Source organism: Schistocerca americana, chromosome 5 (genome assembly GCF_021461395.2).
Source record: "Schistocerca americana isolate TAMUIC-IGC-003095 chromosome 5, iqSchAmer2.1, whole genome shotgun sequence".
NCBI lineage: Eukaryota > Metazoa > Arthropoda > Insecta > Orthoptera > Acrididae > Schistocerca > Schistocerca americana.
Genome location: NC_060123.1, coordinates 187,332,488 through 187,358,441, shown reverse-complemented (window position 1 = coordinate 187,358,441; position 25,954 = coordinate 187,332,488).

Sequence of the window (25,954 nt, the reverse complement as noted above, 5' to 3'; positions counted from 1 at the left end):
AATATGGTTACACGAAAGAGACTGCTGCATTTAAGAAAAAATAAAAAAAAAGTACTTTGCTCTCACCATCCCTCAAGTATCAGGGCGCTTTTGATGTGGCAAAGTAAGAGCAACACGATCATGCCTTTGCAAGATTAAAAAAACGAAAGAAATCATGAAAGGAGAGCGAAACAAGCGCACGTCTTTCATGGTTACCGGTTGAGTCCTCAGTTGTTCCTAGAATTTTTGCTTATTTCATCTCTGCCAGCCTTCTTTTTCTTCTACTTTTTCTTCTGCCTCTGTCCCGCATCGCCTCACGGTCGACGTGGTTATGAACGGATTTGGCATGTTTGGTATAAGGTGTAGCTGGATGGTATTTCATCTCTGCCAAAACTACTATTACTTGTGTCTGTGGGAAATGCCAGGTTGCATCACGGTCCCAATGAAACTGTAGGCCCTCTTATATCTGTCTGGGTAAGACGGGGAACGCATGAGCGTATACGACCCAAAAGAAAGAACTGCCGTTATCAGAGCAACCTTTCGGTTGAAGGCAGCTTTAACTGATCTTCAGTGCCGCAGTCTGCTTTCAGTGCACTTTTATGTTCGGACAACAGCTACACCTTAACTAGTACTGACCATAGCAACCTTCATTCCGTTAAATCAAGAAAATGAAATGTATGTTGTAAACTTAGAGAGAAACACCGATTTGGTACAGGATAGACTAGGTAACACATAGACTAATATATTGGAGGGGTAGGCTTTAAACCACTGTGATTTTCATGAATCATACCAGTTGCATATCGGTATGGTTTCGTTGGTTTCATGCTTCACCTTCATTCTTAATCGACAGCTCTATCTGTAATGACCCACCTTTCGTAGAGATGTCAGACTAAAAGTTCGCATCTATTTGATTTATGATGGAAGTAGGGTGCATCAACAACTGCTAATAGGGTGATGTCGCTGAAGATGACGGGAGAGTCTTGAATTATCTACCATTGTCTGCGATATTTATCACAGAGAGTACATGAAAGAAAATTCTATTATGCCTACTGTATCAGTTCCATCCTTGTTACGTCGGTCGGAGGGTGAAGGTCTTTTTCTTGTGGGCAGGAGTAATAGCGAACATAAGAGAATAATGCTCTAATTTATTGTAAGTTACCTGTCGATAGGGGGCTCAGGGCTTACAATGTAAAAGTATTTCTGATCCAGATGCCGTAAACGCACTAAAAGTTCTATTTTTTACGGTTCCATAGTTACATTTGTATTACTATTCATTGTATGGTGTTTGAAGTGTAGATAACATACCGAAAGCATTTGCCCCATCCCCAACCCGCTCGGGTACCTGCACAACTCCGAGTAGGACCAAAAATCTCTAATTTAGCGGTATTGATCAATACGCGAGCTTTATGTCCCGAGGTTGCATGTCCCACATATTTGAACATGAATTTTCAGATAAGGTTCTCTTTGATTGAGAACGTTCATTTTGTTGCTTCTCTCGATGGAACTTGTTGATCATTTCTGTGACCCCTACCAGACAAACTCAGCTCTTGTTCGAAGAGCCCTTGTCTTTTTCTGTCGTATAGTTCACTAAGTGTCCTGGACCGACGACCTATGAACAGGAATTGGCAGAATGAGTGTTTTGTGTGCGAGCTCCTTCATAGAAGACTTAAATTTCTTTTCTTCATAAATCTGTCTGGGTTCACTCTGGATTATGTGATGAATCAGCTATTCCACTGTAAAGAGTCCCCAACAGGCATTTTTAGATAATCCGGAAGACTTATTTCCAATAGTCTCGTCAAAATATAGAATTCTCTTCGTCTGTCCATATGCAAGACATTGCATTTATTTATTTGTAGAATAAGCTGCTTGTCCATGCGCCAGACACTGATCATGTGCAAGTAATTTGCCGTGTCAGCTGGACATTTATTTAGCTTCGATCAAAGTTATCATCTTGGAATCTAGAAATAAAACGTAGCATATAAGTATATACTCTCCAATATTTTACATTAAGCAGAAAAGTACCATTTTTGTTGTTACGTAAGCAACATGCATTATCCACGAGGAACGATATATCAGAATACTGTGCTTCCATATGGGTGCGGCAGGTTGCGTTCTGAAGGATATAGGTAAATGCCATAGTTGTCTGTAATACTGTGGTTTGCATCTGTGCATTGTGGGTATACAAATATTTTGTTCTGTTGAAGGCTTTGAGGGAGTCATGAAAGCCGGTATTATTATGTGCATAGCTACGTACTAGGCTAGTGATACAAATCACGATGTCACTAAAAGAGCTGTAGCTCTTTTTGCCGGATGATGCTCTAAGTATCGAACTGTATATTTATTATTCATAATATTTCATGATTGCGGAGTTATATATTGAATAATAGATATTTGAGTATCGTGCAAATACAATGATTGTGTTGACGGACTCTGTTTAATCAAGAAGAGGAAGAACCAGGAATTTCTTTGGAAGCTTTCACAGAAAGGAACATTTCTTTGACAGAGAGTTCATGTTATCATCACACACAAACACGCCCACGCACACACACACACACACACACACACACACACACACACACACACACACACACACAAGTCACTCACGATGGGCACTAATTCCAGTTTACTTTACGTACCATCTGGCTATGTACTCCGCCAGCCATATGCATTGCAGCACCGGTGGTTGAATATTCAATTACGCTGCCGCGTAATTTCTACTTTATTCTGCCCTCTAGTGATCGCGAGTGCAATGTTAAACACAGCAGCGCATTTTTCGCCTGCTGATTGGCTGTACAGTCGGAGGACAACACAACACACAAAGGGGGCGGCGAATGGATCTGCGCATCCAAAGGCAAATAAGCAAACAAGGGAAAATAATTTCGCCAACAAATATTATGACCCAGTGGCCTCCGTCGCTTCAGAGCAGTATCGCCGCCCATGTCGGTATTATACATTCATCCCGTGTTACAGAATTGGATTTTTCTCTGTTTTCATTAATCTTGGGTCAATATTAGCAGTCACAGCAGCGCTTGAATGGAACAGTATTGTTTTTAATATTATGTAAAATAGTTTCGTACTGTTCGGGCTGCTTCTCGCAGGGATGTATCCAAATTCATTTGTGTCTTAGTTCAGTAAATGCTTTCTTCTGCATCTGTATATACGTACATACTACGCAAGCCAACATAGGGCACGGAGCTAGCCTTCAATTTTCTGTTACAGTCGCAAATGGAGCAAGGTAAAAATGCCTCTGAGCCAGTCTAATTTCTCTTATCTTGCCTTCGTGGCTCTTACGCGAAATGAATATTGCTGACTGTAGAATCATTCTGCGATCAGCAGCAAATGCCGGTTTTCCAGAATTTCTCAATAGTGTTTTGCGAAAAGAGCGTAATATTCCTTTCACGAAATCCCATCTGAATTCACGGATCACTCCCGTTATACTCGCGTGTTGATCGAGCCTACCAGTTACAAGTCTAGCAACACGCTTCTGCACTGCTTCGATGTCTTCCTTTAATCCGACTTGGTGGGAATCCTAAACACTTGAGCAGTGCTCAAGAATGGATCGCACTAGTGTTATATACGCTTTCTCCTTTATAGATGAGCTACATGTACTTCTTCCAAAAAAAAGCTAAGTCGACTATTCGCCTTCTCCTCTACCGAACATCCCTGCTCATTACATTTTACATAGCTTTGTAAAATTACACCTACATATTTGATCGATGTGACTGTGCCACGTAACACACCACTAATACTGTACTCGAACATCTGCATCTTTGCTCGAACGATATCAGTTCACTGGCTGAGCATTCCTGTGCAATATTGTCACTGGCGACGAGTTATGATGCCTTTATGTTAACTTCTTAAGAATAATTAATGTGTGAGTCTAAACTAAAGACAGATCCTCATGCAAAGGGCAGTGCTAAAGGATTAAGTTTCTCGTGACACGAAGAGTGTTGTGCACTACGAAATCCTCCCGAGGAGTGTATTCCTCAGAGCCGGAATTTGTTGACGGGAATGGTGAATGAGAGAACTGATGACGTTCAAACAAAATGCAGTAACAGTTACTACTTTGATTTTTGTTGATTTTAATTAGAGCATGCAGTACCCGACTTCTGAATCTTGTCTACTGAATGGATGTTCCTCACGAAGGTTAAATGATTCCAGTACATCAATATATAAATTATCAAAACACCTTCAGAATGGAAAATCATTCCTATCAGAACGATTTTACTCGAAGAAGAAAATCCTTTTATGAGGTGATTTGTCGGACAGCGCTTACACGACAAACGCCATAGATGTTTAGAGCTGCCGTCAGCCCCCCTACACACCCCGCCCCAATCCCTCCACCATCCAAGCTAAACTGAACAATACATCGGAAACATCAGACTTTTTTTCTACATGTGACACTATTTCGTAATGATTAAACAACGCTCATGAGCCTCATGTAAGCAAAATCCAATTCTTAACTGTAACACAAATAGCAGAACTCCAAATAGGAAAAAGTCTGTTGATAAATACACTCACAGTAACCTATGCGTGTTGTGTAACTGCACTGTGTTTATCGAATAATTTTACGTGGAAAATCAAACTACGTCAAGTAACGATTTTATGCATGCCAATGCGAGAGCGGAACCCCGTCTAAGATGCGCCCCGCCACTTTCACGTTGTCACAGAGTGGCCGGTTCGTCGCGGCTGAAGGGGGTTTGGCCAGTTGCCGGTGGCCGCTGAAGGACTAGGAAACTCTAGGGTGTAAGCTGTTACGATCCAGACGCATCCACTAGGTCTTTAGCTGAAGTTGTTGTTGTTACTGGTGCGTCAGAAAGTGAATCAAATTTCCTTTGACGTCCCATCATACTGATAACTTCAGCAAACAGCCGAATTGCGGTTAAATAAGGAAATGAGTGAACTCGAAATCGCCACTATGTGCTTACATTGCACGGTGTATATCACTAAACCACGCGTAGATACAGCAACCTAGCATGTAGGGGCATTTGTAGGTAAATGCATGGGGAGAATGGTTTTAAATTGGTACATAGTATAATTTATTCATTAACTACACTCAAGAAAATAATTGCATAAAATCTTACTATCAGAATATTCAAACGTGCAGAGTCGGGACATCTGATATGCAATCTGATCTTAAATTAGAATTAATGGCGCCAGAAACTTCCTGGCAGATTAAAACTGTGTGCCGGACCGAGACTCGAACTCGGGACCTTTGGCGTTCGCGGGCAAGTGCTCTACCAAAAAATGGTTCAAATGGCTCTGAGCACTATGGGACTCAACATCTGTGGTCATCAGCCCCTGGAACTTAGAACTTCTTAAACCTAACTAACTTAAGGACATCACACACATCCATGCCCGAGGCAGGATTCGAACCTGCGACCGTAGCGGTCACGCGGTTCCAGACTGAAGCGCCTATAACCGCACGGCCGCACCGGCCGGCAAGTGCTCTGCCAACTGAGCTATCCAAGCACAACTCACGACCCGCCCCCACAGCTTCAATTCTGCCAGTACCTCGTCTCCCACCTTCCACACTTCACAGAAGCTCTTCCACGAACCTTGCAGAATTACCACTCCTGGAAGAAAGGATATTGGGGGGACATTGCTTAGCCACAACCTAGGGCATGTTTCCACAGTGAGATTTTCACTCTGCAGCGGAGTGTGCGCTGATACGAAAGTCCCTGACAAATTAAAACTGTGTGCCGGACCGAGACTCGAACTCTGGACCTTTGCCTTTTGCGGGCAAGTGTTATACCAACTGAGCTACCCAAGCACGACTCACGACCCGCCTCCACAGCTTCAATTCTGCCAGTACCTCGTCTCCTACCTTTCAAACTACACAGAAAACTTCTGGAAACATCCCCCAGGCTCAGTTGGTAGAGCACTGGGCCGCGAAAGGCAAAGGTCCAGAGTTCGAGTCTCGAACCGGCGCACAGTTTCATATCAGCACTCACTCCGCTGCAGAGTGAAAATCTCATTCTGGTAATGCCTCCTTGTTTGCACTCTAACACTGAAAGATTAAATATTCTCGAAGTGCAAACTGATTTCAAAGTAAAACAAACCCTCAGAAGTCCGCAGCTCGTGGTCGTGCGGTAGCGTTCTCGCTTCCCACGCCCGGGCTCCCGGGTTCGATTCCCGGCGAGGTCAGGGATTTTCTCTGCCTCGTGATGACTGGATGTTGTGTGATGTCCTTAGGTTAGTTAGGTTTAAGTAGTTCTAAGTTCTAGGGGACTGATGACCATAGATGTTAAGTCCCATAGTGCTCAGAGCCATTTGAACCAAACCCTCAGAAACGCTTTCTGACTATAAAAGTCAACTGGGCATATGTGACTGACTTTGAAAACAGTGGGAAGCCATTAACCGAATCTAATGCGCAGGTGAGAGATGAATGTGATCAAAGTGCATCGAACAAATTGTAGTTGAAATAAAGTCATCAGCAAATGCAAGTCTGCATCTTGATTCTATTCTAGAATAAGTGGTGCGTAATGAGCATCTTTCGTCCAGCAAATCTTTTGCGTGTTAAGTGTTGTTGGTTCGGTCTCACCATGTTATCTGTTGAGATGCCGAAGCGTGAGATGGCTGGCTGTAAGTTGTGGAGTATTACGCCACCTGGTGTGAACTTATAATCTCGCTGCGGTAGACAGCTACGGCAGGTGTCGTGGAGCGGCGCTTCTCGGACGAGGTCGGCAACAACAGCCTTACTCGACTGAAGCAACAAGAATAATTTCATAAGTTATGAAATTTACCTTTTTGGGTTCGGTTTATGGAGGCCAGCTGCCTCTCATGTAAGGTGGGGTGCGCTTCAGCAACTTAGAATTGTTATTCGTCCAATTTATTATGGGGGAGGTTTACTATCTTTGGCCAGAAAAAGGCATGTTCTTTGAGAAATTTTTTCTCTGCATGTGTTATAGATATCAATGTAAAATTTGGTCAAAATTTTTGTTGATATTTCCTCTACAAACCGGAATTTTTTCGACCGGAAATGTCGAAGAGCAAAGGCGGAAGTGCCGTCGGAACGAAACAAAATTTCGAAGTAGACCTCCACGCTCGGTATGTCACAGGTCAGCTGGCTCGTCTGAAATAAAAATTGAGTTGACGTTAACGAAGTATATAAGATTATTTAGGAGTTGTACCTCGCTTAAGTTATTTGGACCATAGGAAACAAAATAGCAGCCACTTGTATAAAAATAGGGTTTTATTCATCGATTTTTCGACTTCGTCGGCCAAGTAAAGATATTTGTAGTTGATGGATCGGAATAAAAGTGGTACAATTCCTAGAAAATTTAGTTAGCTTCGTCGCAAACAAAGAGTCACGCCAATCGGTTCAGTAGATTTGAAGTTACCATGCCGCACAAAAAAAAAAAAAAAAAAAAAAAACCAGTCATTTCGAGAAAAACGCTTTTGAAGTTTTGACTATATATAAATGCAATATTATGCAACTTATGTTCAATCTGCTATTCCGGTTCCATACACCAGTCCTTCCTTTTCCTCATAGAGGGCGTTCTGCTCGATCTGGGCCATCCTGCGTTGCTCCAGAGCAACTCGTAAGGCCGGTGACAAGTGGTTTTCCGCCGCTTGAATCCGGTGGTCGTCCGAACGCTTGGCGAGCTGCGTCGAATAGAGTCCCAGGGTGACGTCCATCGTTGTCATGGTCTTCAGAATTGCTGAACACCTTTCGTTGAAGCTGCTTACTGCCAGGAAAGTCGTAGTCTACACAGTCTTCGCACCAGAATGCAAATGCTTGGGGGCTAACTTCCAAACACACGCATTCAAACTTTCATTTGAATTTTGGGTTTCCTCCCAAGCACCGGTACAATAACTCGTCCTCCGAAAGAAAAAAAAACTGATGGGTTAAAAAGGCCGATTTCAGGCAGGTGCATATTTTTGTTCAACCACGAATAACAAATATTTCCGTTCCGTATTTGGAAAAACCGTTTCAGGAGTCTAAACACTTTTATGGATCCAAAAAAGCAATTTAAAAAAAATCGATTTTTTGAACCAAAAAACAGTAAACATCCCCTTAATAAACCGCTTCAGCTGTATTTAGTCACTTACCTTTAGATCACTACTGGTTTCATGGCACTAAGAGTCATTATCTTCAGGGAAACAATAATTAAAACATGATACCTACAAATGTTTTAGTTATATGTTCACCTGAAGAGGGTGTTATTCTGTCCAAGTGCTATGAAGTTGTGCGAAATTGAGATGGATGACATGCATTGTCGCTTGATAGGAGGTCAGTTAAAGTTACAGCACATTGTGTTACGGTTAATTTACTTCACATGAAATTCGAGTTAGTAGTAGCTTGTGAATTCATACGTTGAACTCCAGCTTGGCTGTGCGGCTGTGGACGGTTACATTTCCTGGGCTCAAGTCGCAAGTGCGAGGCTGACCTCGCCATCGCAGCGCCCTCGGACACACTGCGCGCCCGGAAAGATTAGCGAAACTACTCTGGTCCGAAGCAAAGGTCGCTTCCCCAGGCCAAAGCTCTAGCACCGTTAGACGTTCACACCTGACGCCTCTTGAGGGAGCAGGTTGCCCTCTCAAAATAAGTAAGTTTTCCACCTTTAGAAACTTGAAAAGGAAACCAGAATCCGGAGATTTTTGCGTTTGAAATGCAACCTTCTCACTCGTTAACAGCAACAAACTGTCGTGTGGAGAATAATGGACGCAGTCGAAGGGAGACGAAAAGTAGTTGTAACCGGTAGGTCTGGTGGTAGAGATGAAATTAACTGTCAGAACTTTGAACGAAACCCGTCACTGGCTGGGAAGCGAAAGAACACTTCCGTCCTCTGAAATAGTGGTTAACCACAATATAGGACGGAGAAGTTTATAGCACTAACAACAATTCCGACAATCTTGTAGGTAGGGCAACCGCGGTTATAAGTAATCACCACGGTCATTAATAAGCGGCTTCAGCTATATTTAGTCCCATATTCTTGGACCAGTACCGTTATCGTGGTACTAAAGGTCACATCTTCAGGTGAACATACAACTAAAACGTTAGAGCTACAAATGTAAATTGTATGTATGAAGTTCTCATTTACACTTTAAAATCTCTTCTAGGAAATTTATTCGCAATCCCAAATTTTTCTTTGCCCTTCCATATCTGTTATAAAAATATTGATAAATACAATACACTGAACGTTGTTAGGATCTATTTGCAGTTAAATAAAGTAAAAATTGAACTACTCTGACAGAATTGGTCTTACTCTGCCTGATGCGCACCAAAAATGCTACGCTGTGCTGTAAAATTAGAGGATCACTTCTTCCGAACCCCCTAATTGTATCCAGTTGCAACGAATGAGCTTGAAATTTGATAAATGCAATACACTGAACGTTGTTTGTATCTACACTCCTGGAAATTGAAATACGAACACCGTGAATTCATTGTCCCAGGAAGGGGAAACTATATTGACACATTCCTGGGGTCAGATACATCACATGATCACACTGACAGAACCACAGGCACATAGACACAGGCAACAGAGCATGCACAATGTCGGCACTAGTACAGTGTATATCCACCTTTCGCAGCAATGCAGGCTGCTATTCTCCCATGGAGACGATCGTAGAGATGCTGGATGTAGTCCTGTGGAACGGCTTGCCATGCCATTTCCACCTGGCGCCTCAGTTGGACCAGCGTTCGTGCTGGACGTGCAGACCGCGTGAGACGACGCTTCATCCAGTCCCAAACATGCTCAATGGGGGACAGATCCGGAGATCTTACTGGCCAGGGTAGTTGATTTACACCTTCTAGAGCACGTTGGGTGGCACGGGATACATGCGGACGTGCCTTGTCCTGTTGGAACAGCAAGTTCCCTTGCCGGTCTAGGAATGGTAGAACGATGGGTTCGATGACGGTTTGGATGTACCGTGCACTTTTCAGTGTCCCCTCGACGATCACCAGTGGTGTACGGCCAGTGTAGGAGATCGCTCCCCACACCATGATGCCGGGTGTTGGCCCTGTGTGCCTCGGTCGTATGCAGTCCTGATTGTGGCGCTCACCTGCACGGCGCCAAACACGCATACGACCATCATTGGCACCAAGGCAGAAGCGACTCTCATCGCTGAAGACGACACGTCTCCATTCGTCCCTCCATTCACGCCTGTCGCGACACCACTGGTGGCGGGCTGCACGATGTTGGGGCGTGAGCGGAAGACGGCCTAACTGTGTGCGGGACCGTAGCCCAGCTTCATGGAGACGGTTGCGAATGGTCCTCGCCGATACCCCAGGAGCAACAGTGTCCCTAGTTTGCTGGGAAGTGGCGGTGCGGTCCCCTACGGCACTGCGTAGGATCCTACGGTCTTGGCGTGCATCCGTGTGTCGCTGCGGTCCGGTCCCAGGTCGACGGGCACGTGCACCTTCCGCCGACCACTGGCGACAACATCGATGTACTGTGGAGACCTCACGCCCCACGTGTTGAGCAATTCGGCGGTATGTCCACCCGGCCTCCCGCATGCCCACCCACTATACGCCCTCGCTCAAAGTCCGTCAACTGCACATACGGTTCACGTCCAAGCTGTCGCGGCATGCTACCAGTGTTAAAGACTGCGATGGAGCTCCGTATGCCACGGCAAACTGGCTGACACTGACGGCGGCGGTGCACAAATGCTGCGCAGCTAGCGCCATTCGACGGCCAACACCGCGGTTCCTGGTGTGTCCGCTGTGCCGTGCGTGTGATCATTGCTTGTACAGCCCTCTCGCAGTGTCCGGAGCAAGTATGGTGGGTCTGACACACCGGTGTCAATGTGTTCTTTTTTCCATTTCCAGGAGTGTATTTGCAGCGTAAATAAAGTGAAAATTGAACATCAAAAAGAAAAGAATTTCCACGTGGGGATTCGATCCAACGATCACCGGATTAGATTTCTTGACTATCCACTGCTCCGATCGTTATCTGGAAAGTACTCTGACAGAATTGGTCTTACTTTGCCTGATGCGCGCCAAAAATGCTACACTGTGCAGTAAAATTAGAGGATCACTTTTTCCGAACCTACTAATTGTATCCAGTTGCAAGGAATGAGCTTGAAATTTGGCTCAAAGGTGCCTCCAACATTTCTCTGTAAGGGTGCAAAAGGGTGGTGGCCTGTGACTTCACCCTCCGGCTCCTGCACGCTTCAAACAAGAAATTGTCGATACATGCGAGAAAAGGACTGAGAGGTCCAGGTGAGTTGTAAGGTGATTTAAGGAGGTCACGTTGGTACCAAATTACCCTAGAGCTCTGTCCAACGCTACCGCGGACGTGCCACATGAAACGAACGTCGCCACAACTCCTCTTTCCCACATTTCACCCTTTCTATTCTGCGATGGAGGTCAGAACCGCCGCGACACCCAGCGTTGAAATAACGCGGTTTTCTTATGGGTGGCCAAGGAAAACATTTCAGATACACTGCCGCTCAGAATCTACACGAAAAGGCTTCAGGGGATGACATAAAGGGCGTCAAAGGAACCACCCCTTTCCTGGGACATCGATTCCCACACATTTCACAATTGAAAATGAGTTTTTACAGTGTGATGAGCTACAGGAAGATGTTATTTACAAGTTTTGACACTGCTGATACCTTCGGACGTTTCAACCTTCTCTAAGGACCTTGCTGGGCTGCAACCACATTGAACGTGTTCGCTCCATTTTGGAGTGGAACGCGTCCGCAGCTTTTGCTCTCGTCTACAGGTGAGAACCAATAGAGATTATTGAAAACTATCGACGGGATTTGAACGTGATACGAAGCGGCAAAGGGTACTAATGCTTTTTCAGCCCTCCTGTTTTGCGCCCTCCTGTGGTGTTATCACGTAGGACTTCACAATTAACACGTCCGTGATAAAACGGCAAAGGATCCCTCTAGGAAGTCTAGTTCAGCAACACCCTCGGTGCCAGCCACCCACCTTTGTTGAAGTCGTTAGAAATTTACCTTCAAAAATTTTGACAACGATTCAGCCTCGCAGCTCCTCTATCGCCTGAGGGTTAGGCAACCCCTTCGACACCCTTTGGGGGCGATTTGCCTACTTTCAGGCGCTAGAACAGCTGCCATGCTGAATTGGTGTCGAAATTTCTGAAGGAAAATTTCTAACGTGGTCAACAAAGGTGACTGTCTGACACCGAAGATGTAGCTGAAATGGGGGTTCCTAGAGAGACCCTTCGCCCTTTTATTCCTGCACATGTTACACTTCCACGTGATCACACCACACGCGGGCAAACAGCAGAAAAGTTTAAAAAGCATTAGTACTCTTTGCTGCTTCGTATGACTTTCAAATTTCGTCTAACAGTTTTAAACCATCCCTGTTGGTTCCAACCTGTACACGCTGCTCTCCAAAGGGGTGCGATCACATTCATTGGGAATGTAGGCCCACAATGTCATTAGAGAAGGCTTGAAACGACCGAGGGTGTCAGCAGTCACAAAGGTTGTCAGTGGCATCTTCCTGTGGCTTATCGCACTGTCAAATCTCGTTTTCGACCGCGAAATTTGCGGGATCGAGGTCCCGGTAAAGGAACGGTCTCATTGACACCCTTTATGTCGTCCCCTGAGACCTTTCCTTGTCGATTGTGAATGGTGCTGAGTCTGAAATGTTTAACTAGCTCACCCATAAGAAAACCACGTGGTTTCAACGCTGGGTCTCGGGGTTCACACCTCCAACGAATACGCGTCGAAAGAGGGAGTGAAATGTGAGTGAGAGAGACTTTGACGTCCTTCTCATCGCGTGACACGTCCGCGGTGGCGTTGGGCAGACATGTGGTGAGATTTGGTGGCAACGCGACAACTATATGTATCTGAAGTAGGTATCTGTTCTTTCGAAGATGTCCGAAAGAACAGATACCATCTTCATATATATATATATATATATATATATATATATATATATATATATATATATATATATATACACTCCTGGAAATTGAAATAAGAACACCGTGAATTCACTGTCCCAGGAAGGGGAAACTTTATTGACACATTCCTGGGGTCAGATACATCACATGATCACACTGACAGAACCACAGGCACATAGACACAGGCAACAGAGCATGCACAATGTCGGCACTAGTACAGTGTATATCCACCTTTTTCAGCAATGCAGGCTGCTATTCTCCCATGGAGACGATCGTAGAGATGCTGGATGTAGTCCTGTGGAACGGCTTGCCATGCCATTTCCACCTGGCGCCTCAGTTGGACCAGCGTTCGAGCTGGACGTGCAGACCGCGTGAGACGACGCTTCATCCAGTCCCAAACATGCTCAATGGGGGACAGATCCGGAGATCTTGCTGGCCAGGGTAGTTGACTTACACCTTCTAGAGCACGTTGGGTGGCACGGGATACATGCGGACGTCCATTGTCCTGTTGGAACAGCAAGTTCCCTTGCCGGTCTAGGAATGGTAGAACGATGGGTTCGATGACGGTTTGGATGTACCGTGCACTATTCAGTGTCCCCTCGACGATCACCAGTGGTGTACGGCCAGTGTAGGAGATCGCTCCCCACACCATGATGCCGGGTGTTGGCCCTGTGTGCCTCGGTCGTATGCAGTCCTGATTGTGGCGCTCACCTGCACGGCGCCAAACACGCATACGACCATCATTGGCACCAAGGCAGAAGCGACTCTCATCGCTGAAGACGACACGTCTCCATTCGTCCCTCCATTCACGCCTGTCGCGACACCACTGGAGGTGGGCTGCACGATGTTGGGGCGTGAGCGGAAGACGGCCTAACGGTGTGCGGGACCGTAGCCCAGCTTCATGGAGACGGTTGCGAATGGTCCTCGCCGATACCCCAGGAGCAACAGTGTCCCTAATTTGCTGGGAAGTGGCGGTGCGGTCCCCTACGGCACTGCGTAGGATCCTACGGTCTTGGCGTGCATCCGTGCGTCGCTGGGGTCCGGTCCCAGGTCGACGGGCACGTGCACCTTCCGCCGACCACTGGCGACAACATCGATGTACTGTGGAGACCTCACGCCCCACGTGTTGAGCAATTCGGCGGTACGTCCACCCGGCCTCCCGCATGCCCACTATACGCCCTCGCTCAAAGTCCGTCAACTGCACATACAGTTCACGTCCACGCTGTCGCGGCATGCTACCAGTATTAAAGACTGCGATGGAGCTCCGTATGCCACGGCAAACTGGCTGACACTGACGGCGGCGGTGCACAAATGCTGCGCAGCTAGCGCCATTCGACGGCCAACACCGCGGTTCCTGGTGTGTCCGCTGTGCCGTGCGTGTGATCATTGCTTGTACAGCCCTCTCGCAGTGTCCGGAGCAAGTATGGTGGGTCTGACACACCGGTGTCAATGTGTTCTTTTTTCCATTTCAAGGCTCACCGGCCATTTGATCATCGGATTCACAAACAGCGCCCGAACTCTTACGGGAATCGGCAGTAAAGCCGCGAGTAATGAGTATAATGGGCAGGGGCACTATGAATATAGTGCGGGACAATCAGTTGCGAATGTGGGTCTCACTGGAGGGGTGACAGAGATAAGCCGCTACAGTCGCACTAGCCTCTGTGTCCTCGGTGGCTCAGATGGATAGAGCATCTGTCATGTAAGCGGGAGATCTCGGGTTCGAGTCCCGGTCGGAGCACTCATTTTCAACTGTCCCCGTCGACTTATATCAACGCCTGTCTGCAGCTAGGGGTATTCATTTCATTGTAAACGCGGCAACTCACATGAACGTCTGAGCTGCGGCCTTTCTTTCGCATGTGTCGACACCTCACTGTTTGAAGCGTCGCAGAGTACGAGGATGACGTCATAGGTCGCCCCTCGCTTTTGCACCTTTACACAGGATGTTTGCAGGCACTTTTCAGACGAATTTCAAACTTACGGCCGAAATGGGAGGCAGTTAGGGGGTTTCGAAAAAGTGATCTTATAATTCTGTTGCACAGTTTATTTTATCTAAGCGCTTGACCATCTAGATATCCCACTTCTGTCACATACATCTCTGACCAAGCTCTGCATACAGCATAGATTTGGACGACATCGGTGATGACGAGAAGGCGCGGTCGCCTTTTGTTCTTACGTATGTCGTCTCCGTACAGCAAACTACAGTGATAGACAAACAGAGATTGTCAAGTCGCACAAGAAGATACAATATCGGAAAGGAGGTATACGATGATTGGTGGATATCATTGCGCAAACGATGATATTCTTATACAATCCTGATATGAATTCCTTAACTTCTTGCGCCTTCTAATCTTTTGCGGACTCTGTGTGTTTTCCCCTAACGACATAACCAAGGCGTTTAAAAAAGTGTCGCGTGTGCCAGTATCATTCAAATTATAAGAAAAGTTCCTATAATCATATGTATGGAAGCAAACACACTTTGAAATGTGGGCCGTCTTAATTGTGACAAGTTCTGTGTAGTTTTCGGTGGTGTAGACCATCTTGCCGTTGCAGTTCATTGCGCATGAACTAAGCTGGTGTTGGTGAACATTACTCCTGAAGAAAGGCAAATTTTCTTGTTTATGCTCTAGGGGCACCACTGCACTTTATAAATATCTTTTGACTGTAAAATATTGATCGTGTGGCATTGATGGGCAGGAGGAGCCATTTACGTGGAGTATTCGAGGTTATAGATTATTAATCGACTATGTGTTCGTAAATAATAGGTTCCATGGTACTGAAGTTACAGTACACAGACGCAGTGATGTATATAATTTCAAAAATTAGAATAATCACAGAATGGAGGAAAAAAAAAACCAGAACGCAAACGAGAAAATAAAGATAGAATTACAAAGCCACTAACGGAATTCCACACTCATGAAGATGTAAACAAAAAATACGAATATATAATACAGACAATCTATAAATCGGCAAAAGAAGTTCTAGGAAAGAAGGGGAAAACAAGAAATAAAAAGGGTTCGGGAATATGGAAAGCAGAGGAAAAACAAGCAATTGAAGAAAACCCGATAGCGTGCAAGATATATTTTAAATATAAAACAGGTATATCCTATGAAGTATACGAAGGGATAAGAACAGTTGCCAAGAGAATAACCATATAGGCTCACTAGGAAGCTTGGAATAAGTTTATGAGATAGAGCATGATCTACATGAGAAGCAACTAATTTAATCTAAACTAATAAAGAACATAAATAAATCAGAACAAGTTACAGCAAGATTAAACCTAATAAGTGGACAACAAAGAACAAAGCGTTATAAACAATTGTCCTATAATGAGGAAGTGAATAAAACAGAAATAGAATTCCAGAAGTAGGCCTTATAACATTTCACGAATCGGGTAGAGTATCAAGATCTGTAAAAAGTAGGAAAGCACCTGGATTAGATCGCATGCATATTGAACTTACTAAATATAGTGGTAAAAATGCAAATTAAGAATTATGTATGTACTCAATAAATGCTTGGGAAATTACCTAATGTCTCTTCCTGATCAAAAGCTTTAATTACAAAGTTATTTAAAAGAGGTGATTGCAAAAGTTGTGGAAATAAAAGAGAAATGGGTCTCATGCATGCAAGATATAAAATCTACACTATAAAAAAAGAACAGACTAAAAACTATTGCAGAGTATCTGAGAGAAGAAAAGTGAATTTAGGGAAGAGAGATTGTGCGTGGATAATGTCTTCATACAAATAACAGAACAAGGAAGGGAAAAGAATTTGGAAACACGTCTCACGTTTGCAGAGTTTCATAAGACGTTGAACAGTGTAAATCAAATATCTCAAATACTAGAAAATTAAGGCTATCCACCACACCTGCACTGAAAACAAGGAATAATACTATTTTATGCCAGAGACCTTTTCAAGTCCGAAACATTTATAACGCATATATGCAGATTGACGCGACGAATGAAAGACTGTTCCAAGACCAGGATTCGAACCCTTGTCTCCTACTCATGTACCTGGTCAGCGGAAAATCCAGGTTCAAACCGTGCCTTGGTACAAATTTTCATTCGTCGCTTCAGTTTGCATATATATACGACATAGTTGTTTGAGACTTGAAAAAGTCTCTGAAACCATATACACTCCTGGAAATTGAAATAAGAACACCGTGAATTCATTGTCCCAGGAAGGGGAAACTTTATTGACAAATTTCTGGGTTCAGATACATCACATGATCACACTGACAGAACCACAGGCACATAGACACAGGCAACAGAGCATGCACAATGTCGGCACTAGTACAGTGTATATCCACCTTTTGCAGCAATGCAGGCTGCTATTCTCCCATGGAGACGATCGTAGAGATGCTGGATGTAGTCCTGTGGAACGGCTTGCCATGCCATTTCCACCTGGCGCCTCAGTTGGACCAGCGTTCGAGCTGGACGTGCAGACCGCGTGAGACGACGCTTCATCCAGTCCCAAACATGCTCAATGGGGGACAGATCCGGAGATCTTGCTGGCCAGGGTAGTTGACTTACACCTTCTAGAGCACGTTGGGTGGCACGGGATACATGCGGACGTGCATTGTCCTGTTGGAACAGCAAGTTCCCTTGCCGGTCTAGGAATGGTAGAACGATGGGTTCGATGGCGGTTTGGATGTACCGTGCACTATTCAGTGTCCCCTCGACGATCACCAGTGGTGTACGGCCAGTGTAGGAGATCGCTCCCCACACCATGACGCCGGGTGTTGGCCCTGTGTGCCTCGGTCGTATGCAGTCCTGATTGTGGCGCTCACCTGCACGGCGCCAAACACGCATACGACCATCATTGGCACCAAGGCAGAAGCGACTCTCATCGCTGAAGACGACACGTCTCCATTCGTCCCTCCATTCACGCCTGTCGCGACACCACTGGAGGCGGGCTGCACGATGTTGGGGCGTGAGCGGAAGACGGCCTAACGGTGTGCGGGACCGTAGCCCAGCTTCATGGAGACGGTTGCGAATGGTCCTCGCCGATACCCCAGGAGCAACAGTGTCCCTAATTTGCTGGGAAGTGGCGGTGCGGTCCCCTACGGCACTGCGTAGGATCCTACGGTCTTGGCGTGCATCCGTGCGTCGCTGCGGTCCGATCCCAGGTCGACGGGAACGTGCATCTTCCGCCGACCACTGGCGACAACATCGATGTACTGTGGAGACCTCACGCCCCACGTGTTGAGCAATTCGGCGGTACGTCCACCCGGCCTCCCGCACGCCCACTATACGCCCTCGCTCAAAGTCCGTCAGCTGCACATACGGTTCACGTCCACGCTGTCGCGGCATGCTACCAGTGTTAAAGACTGCGATGGAGCTCCGTATGCCACGGCAAACTGGCTGACACTGACGGCGGCGGTGCACAAATGCTGCGCAGCTAGCGCCATTCGACTGCCAACACCGCGGTTTCTGGTGTGTCCGCTGTGCCGTGCGTGTGATCATTGCTTGTACAGCCCTCTCGCAGTGTCCGGAGCAAGTATGGTGGGTCTGACACACCGGTGTCAATGTGTTCTTTTTTCCATTTCCAGGAGTGTAGTTTCGTTTGATTAAAGCACCTACGCCTGGGTTTTAGGCGGGAAACCCCGTTTCCTTCGACGATGGGGTGCTTCTCCAATACTGATCGAGTTTAGGCGAGGCTGAGACGTGAATGGGAGTTTGTCTTGAGGAGAAACGCATGCTTGGGAAGTCTGCGCAGTTGTGGAAAGCCACTGTGCCAGGGTGGTGTAGTGGTTAGCGCATCTGACTAGTCAGCGGGAGACCTGGGATAGAATCCAGCCACGGTACAAATTTTCATTTGTCTCTTCACTCTGCGTATATACGAGTACATTATAAAAGGTTTGAGCTGTTTGTAGATGCGAAATGTCGAATCGTCATCCAAGCCGATGTATGATTACGAGACCTCCTTGAGTGCACGTACATCTTGTCTGTGTAGTCCCTAAATCTCTCCAGCACTTAAACTTGACCTGCAGCTTCACCCTGGTACGCAGCTAGAGAAGACACTGGGACACGGAAGACTTGTCATAATGCGATGTTTCGCGTCTGTTACATTGCGCGTAAGTGATAGTGTGAAAGCTAAGCAAGGGGTGGGCGCAAGATATATAGTCCGAGAGGCCACAATCAACCAGCAGTTAAGATCTTTCGTTCAACTGTGGGTGCATTGAGCCAAGACACTGCTGAATCTTCTGCTTTACTCACCGAGCGAGGTGGCGCAGTGGTTAGCACACAGGACTCGCATTCGGGAGGACGCTGGTTCAAGTCTCCATCTGACAGAAGATATTTAGGCATTCCGTCTCGCTTCTCTAAATAGTGTCCTGTCAGCACCTTCGTCAAGGGCATGGCCCATTTCCTTCCACATCCTTCCCTGCCCGAAGCTTGTGCTTCATTTGTAAATGGCTTCGTTGTCGATGGGACGTTAAGCTCTAAATCTTCCTTGCGTCTGCTTTACTTCGTTAAGATGCTTGTGCCAGGTATTCATTGGGGATTAATATTCTGAGATATTTGTCTTTTTTAAAAGAACGCTCCGCCGTTTAACTGTTTCATTGTTTATTTAATTACAACCCACATTTAGGCCCTTTATGCCATTTTCAGTATTTGATTTTACGTGTTTAAAATATATTGCAGGACACTTACCATGTTGTCAAGCTCAAAGTTGGCCATAAATTAAGAAAACTATACTGGGTCCCCACGGAATGCCAGATGTAAAATCACCGTCTGATATTTCGTGGGGAGCCAATATATTTTTCTTAATTTACGGAAAACTTTGAACTTGACAGTACGTTATGTGTCCTGCAATATATGTTAAAAACATAAAATCAAATACTGATAATGAGATTAAAGGCCAAAACCTGTGTTGTACTTAAATAAACAATAAAACAGGCAAATGCCAGTGTGTTCCTTTAAAAAATATTGTATGATTGTTGCTCAGCAACATCAAATATTTGGCTTTGTTGGTCCACTGCACAGGCTCACCAAAGAGCTGTAGGTGGGGCATGGCAGGTTGGCCTCTTTTGGTGAATGATATGGCCTGGCTATCCACCAGTGAGTCGCTCATGTTTACAGTTTGGTGCCCTTTTCTCGGAGACGATGACGTGCACTGTGCGGCCAATCTCCTTCTGGTCAGGTGTGCGATGTAGTCAGCACCCGTCTATGTCACACAAACTTTTTTTCCAAAACTGTCTGGCAACTGTTGTGAGCCAGAATCAAACAGACCAATCAAATATGAATGATGAATCCCTATTGAAAACGAGATGTGTATGATGAGCACCAGCGATTGCGAGGACATAATTAACGTAGTTTATATTTTCATACTGACTGCCTGGTCCTCCTAAATAAGAGACCACTTTGGAGATACATTAAGCTGAGCTGCAAGCGCACAGGTGCACAGCTGGTCAAATAGGCCAGGAGGGATGTCACCCGTAGGGGGATTCGTGGAAAGACTCGCTGTCAGCGGCAGAGAACAACGCCACTTGGTCAGCCGGCTTTTGCTTTGAGAAGCCAGTCCTGGGCACGGTTCGCCAGAGCGTCACAGTGTAGATGCGATTACCCATAGTGTAGGGCCAACGGCAGAGTCTGTCTTCAATAAGCTAGATATGGAAGGAGAAGAAATGTCTTCTGTGGTGAGGATCAGAAGAACACTATTGCGAACATAACTTTGAAAGCAAAGCTTCTTCGAAATACACCACCCACAACAAATACCGACAGAACATGGGGTGAGAACTCAGGAGTTGGACAAGCTTTGAAGATGTAGGTTGACGCCGAGCTCAGGCACTGCAACAAACTTTTAATATAATTTAAGAATGGCCAGAACTGTCTAACACAGATAATTTAGAAGTTAGAGAGAGTAGCTCGACTGTCCCAGCGAGCGAGAACAGGACACAGTTTTTCAGCACCAAGTGTTTGGCAGCAGACTATTGGTTCGCCGCATGAAAGAGGAGTGAGAGGAGGCGACCAGCTTCTTTTAAGGCATTCATTCATGGTTCGGTCAATTGAAATGATGTGACGAATGAAAAACGTGAAAACACGGCTCTTCCTTTTAGTATGCAGATGACCCAAAATCACTTCTCTACAAGTGTTATCCTCTGCCAGACGTCTTCTCAGCACATCATTAGCCAACGTCTCTGCAGGCAGAAGTCTCTTCGAGTTGAACATGGTAGCAGATGCAACCATTTCGCCGCCAATTCAGCTACCATGTGCAGAATAACATGGTGAGATCCGGCCACGTCAGTGAGACAAGCCGTAGGAACAATCAAATCATTTTCACTAAATATGGGGAATTTCAAGCTTTTTTCAGAAGATTTGCTTGCGGGTGTTATGAGCACATAACATGAAAACATTTTCAACTCCAGACACAGATGCAAACGTATATCCTATTCTAACACTATCTGCCTTTCAATGCTAACATTTTGGCAATCATGGTATGAGTTTTTTTAAATATAATTGTTTTGTACTGATATGTTTAATAGCATCCAACCGTTGATCCATTAACAGGCTAGCCAAGATATTACAGGGTGTTTATAAATGAATATCGGGGTTTTAACGCTTTATAATATTTATTACCCCCCCATGAACCATGGACCCTGCCGTTGGTGGGGAGGCTTGCGTGCCTCAGCGATACAGATGGCCATACCGTAGGTGCAACCACAACGGAGGGGTATCTGTTAAGAGGCCAGACAAACATGTGGTTCCTGAAGAGGGGCAGCAGCCTTTTCAGTAGTTGCAGGGGCAACAGTCTGATAATTGACTGATCTGGCCTTGTAACATTAACCAAAACGGCCTTGCTGTGCTGGTACTGCGAACGGCTGAAAGCAAGGGGAAACTACAGCCGTAATTTTTCCCGAGGACATGCAGCTCTACTGTATGATTAAATGATGATGGCGTCCTCTTGGGTAAAATATTCCGGAGGTAAAATAGTCCCCCATTCGGATCTCCGGGCGGGGACTACTCAGGAGGACGTCGTTATCAGGAGAAAGAAAACTGGCGTTCTACAGATCGGAGCGTGGAATGTCAGATCCCTTAATCGGGCAGGTAGGTTAGAAAATTTAAAAAGGGAAATGGATAGGTTAAAGTTAGATATAGTGGGAATTAGTGAAGTTCGGTGGCAGGAGGAACAAGACTTTTGGTCAGGTGATTACAGGGTTATAAATACAAAATCAAATAGGGGTAGTGTAGGAGTAGGTTTAATAATGAATAAAAAAATAGGAGTGCGGGTTAGCTACTACAAACAGCATAGTGAACGCATTATTGTGGCCAAGATAGACACAAAGCCCATGCCTGCTACAGTAGTACAAGTTTATATGCCAACTAGCTCTGCAGATGATGAAGAAATAGATGAAATGTATGACGAGATAAAAGAAATTATTCAGGTAGTGAAGGGAGACGAAAATTTAATAGTCATGGGTGACTGGAATTCGTCAGTAGGAAAAGGGAGAGAAGGAAACATAGTGGGTGAATATGGATTGGGGGGAAGGAATGAAAGAGGAAGCCGCCTTGTAGAATTTTGCGCAGAGCATAACTTAATCATAGCTAACACTTGGTTCAAGAATCATAAAAGAAGGTTGTATACCTGGAAGAAGCCTGGAGATACTAAAAGGTATCAGATAGATTATATAATGGTAAGACAGAGATTTAGGAACCAGGTTTTAAATTGTAAGACATTTCCTGGGGCAGATGTGGATTGTGACCACAATCTATTGGTTATGAACTGCAGATTGAAACTGAAGAAACTGCAAAAAGGGGGGAATTTAAGGAGATGGGACCTGGATAAACTGAAAAAACCAGATGTTGTAGAGAGTTTCAGGGAGAGCATAAGGGAACAATTGACAGGAATGGGGGAAGGAAATACAGTAGAAGAAGAATGGGTAGCTCTGAGGGATGAAGTAGTGAAGGCAGCAGAGGATCAAGTAGGTAAAAAGACAAGGGCTAATAGAAATCCTTGGGTAACAGAAGAAATATTGAATTTAATTGATGAAAGGAGAAAATATAAAAATGCAGTAAATGAAGCAGGCAAAAAGGAGTACAAACGTCTCAAAAATGATATCGACAGGAAGTGCAAAATGGCTAAGCAGGGATGGCTAGAGGACAAATGTAACGATGTAGAGGCTTATCTCACTAGGGGTAAGATAGATACGGCCTACAGGAAAATTAAAGAGACCTTTGGAGAGAAGAGAACCACTTGTATGAATATCAAGAGCTCAGATGGCAACCCAGTTGTAAGCAAAGAAGGGAAGGCAGAAAGGTGGAAGGAGTATATAGAGGGTTTATACAAGGGCGATGTACTTGAGGACAATATTATGGAAGTGGAAGAGGATGTAGATGAAGACGAAATGGGAGATAAGATACTGCGTGAAGAGTTTGACAGAGCACTGAAAGACCTGAGTCGAAACAAGGCCCTGGGAGTAGACAACATTCCATTAGAACTAATGATGGCCTCGGGAGAGCCAGTCGTGACAAAAATCTACCATCTGGTGAGCACGATGTATGAGACAGGCGAAATACCCTCAGACTTCAAGAAGAATATAATAATTCCAATCCCAAAGAAAGCAGGTGTTGACAGATGTGAAAATTACCGAACTATCAGTTTAATAAGTCACAGCTGCAAAATACTAACGCGAATTCTTTACAGACGAATGGAAAAACTGGTAGAAGCCTACCTTGGGGAAGATCAGTTTGGATTCCGTAGAAATGTTGGAACACGTGAGGCAATACTGACCTTACGACTTATCTTAGAAGAAAGATTAAGAAAAGGCAAACCTACATTTCTAGCATTTGTAGACTTAGAGAAAGCTTTTGACAATGTTGACCGGAATACTCTCTTTCAAATTCTGAAGGTGGCAGGGGTAAAATACAGTGAGCGTAAGGCTATTTACAATTTGTACAGAAACCAGATGGCAGTTATAAGAGTCGAGGGGCATGAAAGGGAAGCAGTGGTTGCGAAAGGAGTGAGACAGGGTTGTAGCCTCTCCCCGATGTTATTCAATCTGTATATTGAGCAAGCAGTAAAGGAAACAAAAGAAAACTTCGGAGTAGGTATTAAAATTCATGGAGAAGAAGTAAAAACTTTGAGGTTCGCCGATGACATTGTAATTCTGTCAGACACAGCAAAGTACTTGGAAGCGCAGTTGAACGGAATGTACAGTGTCTTGAAAGGAGGATATAAGATGAACATCAACAAAAGCAAGGAATGTAGTCAAATTAAGTCGGGTGATGCTGAGGGAATTAGATTAGGAAATGAGACACTTAAAGTAGTAAAGGAGTTTTGCTATTTAGGGAGTAAAATAACCGATGATGGTCGAAGTAGAGAGGATATAAAATGTAGACTGGCAATGGCAAGGAAAGCGTTTCTGAAGAAGAGAAATTTGTTAACATCGAGTATAGATTTAAGTGTCAGGAAGTCGTTTCTGAAAGTATTTGTATGGAGTGTAGCCATGTATGGAAGTGAAACATGGACGATAAATAGTTTGGACAAGAAGAGAATAGAAGCTTCCGAAATGTGGTGCTACAGAAGAATGCTGAAGGTAAGGTGGGTAGATCACGTAACTAATGAGGAGCTATTGAATAGGATTGGGGAGAAGAGAAGTTTGTGGCACAACTTGACTAGAAGAAGGGATCGGTTGGTAGGACATGTTCTGAGGCATCAAGGGATCACAAATTTAGCATTGGAGGGCAGCGTGGAGGGTAAAAATCGTAGAGGTAGACCAAGAGATGAATACACTAAGTAGATTCAGAAGGATGTAGGTTGCAGTAGGTACTGGGAGATGAAGAAGCTTGCACAGGATAGAGTAGCATGGAGAGCTGCATCAAACCAGTCTCAGGACTGAAGACCACAACAACAACAACAATATTTATTATATTAAACTTACAGTTATAGATGATATGTAAAATGAAAGAGCAACTCAAACAGTTTTACCAAGAACCTTATAAATGTTCAATGTGAGCACCATTTGTCACACGGCACACATCAAGTCTATAGCTGAGTTCTTCTCAAACGTTGATAAGTGTGTCTTCGGTGATTGTAGCAACAGCTGCTTCAATACGGTTTATTAATTCAGGGAGGTCTGCTGGTAGCGGAGGCTCGTACCCATTATCCTTGATGAAGCCCCAAAGGAAAAAATCGCATGGCGTTAGGTCGAGTGAACGTGGATGCCATGCAAAGCAAGCCCTGTCATTGGGCCCCTTGCGGCCTATTCATCGCTTGGGTACAGTGAAGTTCAACCAATTGTGTACTTCGCTATGCCAGTGAACATTTATAAGGTTCTTGGTAAAACCGTTTGAGTTGCTCTTTCATTTGACATATCATTTATAACTGTAAGTTTAATATAATAAATATTATAAAGCGTTAAAACCCCGATATTCATTTATAAACACCCTGTAGTTTGAATTTGTCATTGCTTGTCACATGATTTAATGTGCACATTAGTGTAACAAACTGAATTAATTGTGATAATTGTTTAATTTTGTGGATGTCGACTGCATTATCCATTATTTTGGAGGGCAACTATTAATTATGGCAGATTAACAGGCCCACTTTGCATACCTTTAGTCAATAACCCAACCTGTACCCTTATAAATAACTTCCAGTGTCCTCAGAAAGTCGGTAGTGTAAATGGATTAAAGGACTGGTCCAAGTACAGATCCTACAGATCCTTGCGGGATGGCAGCTAGCGGTAAAGAACGTCACTGGTGAACGGCAAGGTTCTGAGTTTGAGTTGCAGTACAGCTCAGAGTTTTAATCTGACAAGGAGTTTCACGCTTAATGACTCCCCAGTGCAAACCCTTTTACACTAAGAGCGGTACACATCACAGGTGAAATTAATATTCGAACTCAGTTTCTCGCTCGGACAGTGAATTAACAGTTCTAGCACGGAGCGGCTGTGATACGGCGCAGGTCGTGACAATGGTGGCGAAATTTGAGGTACTGTGTGACAAGGGGAGGCACTGCGGCTGCCTTCACGTCCCAGCCGTGGACTGCGGGCTAATCCCTGGGCCAGCGGCGGCGATATCATCAGCATATATATGGGGGCGAGGGCGAGGGCGAGCGCGAGGGCAGCGGTAATAAAGTGCGCCGTTTGGCCGCCTTTATGCGCGCCGCTACACAGGCATCCGGCGCATTCCGGCCGGCCACTTTTCGGGCCA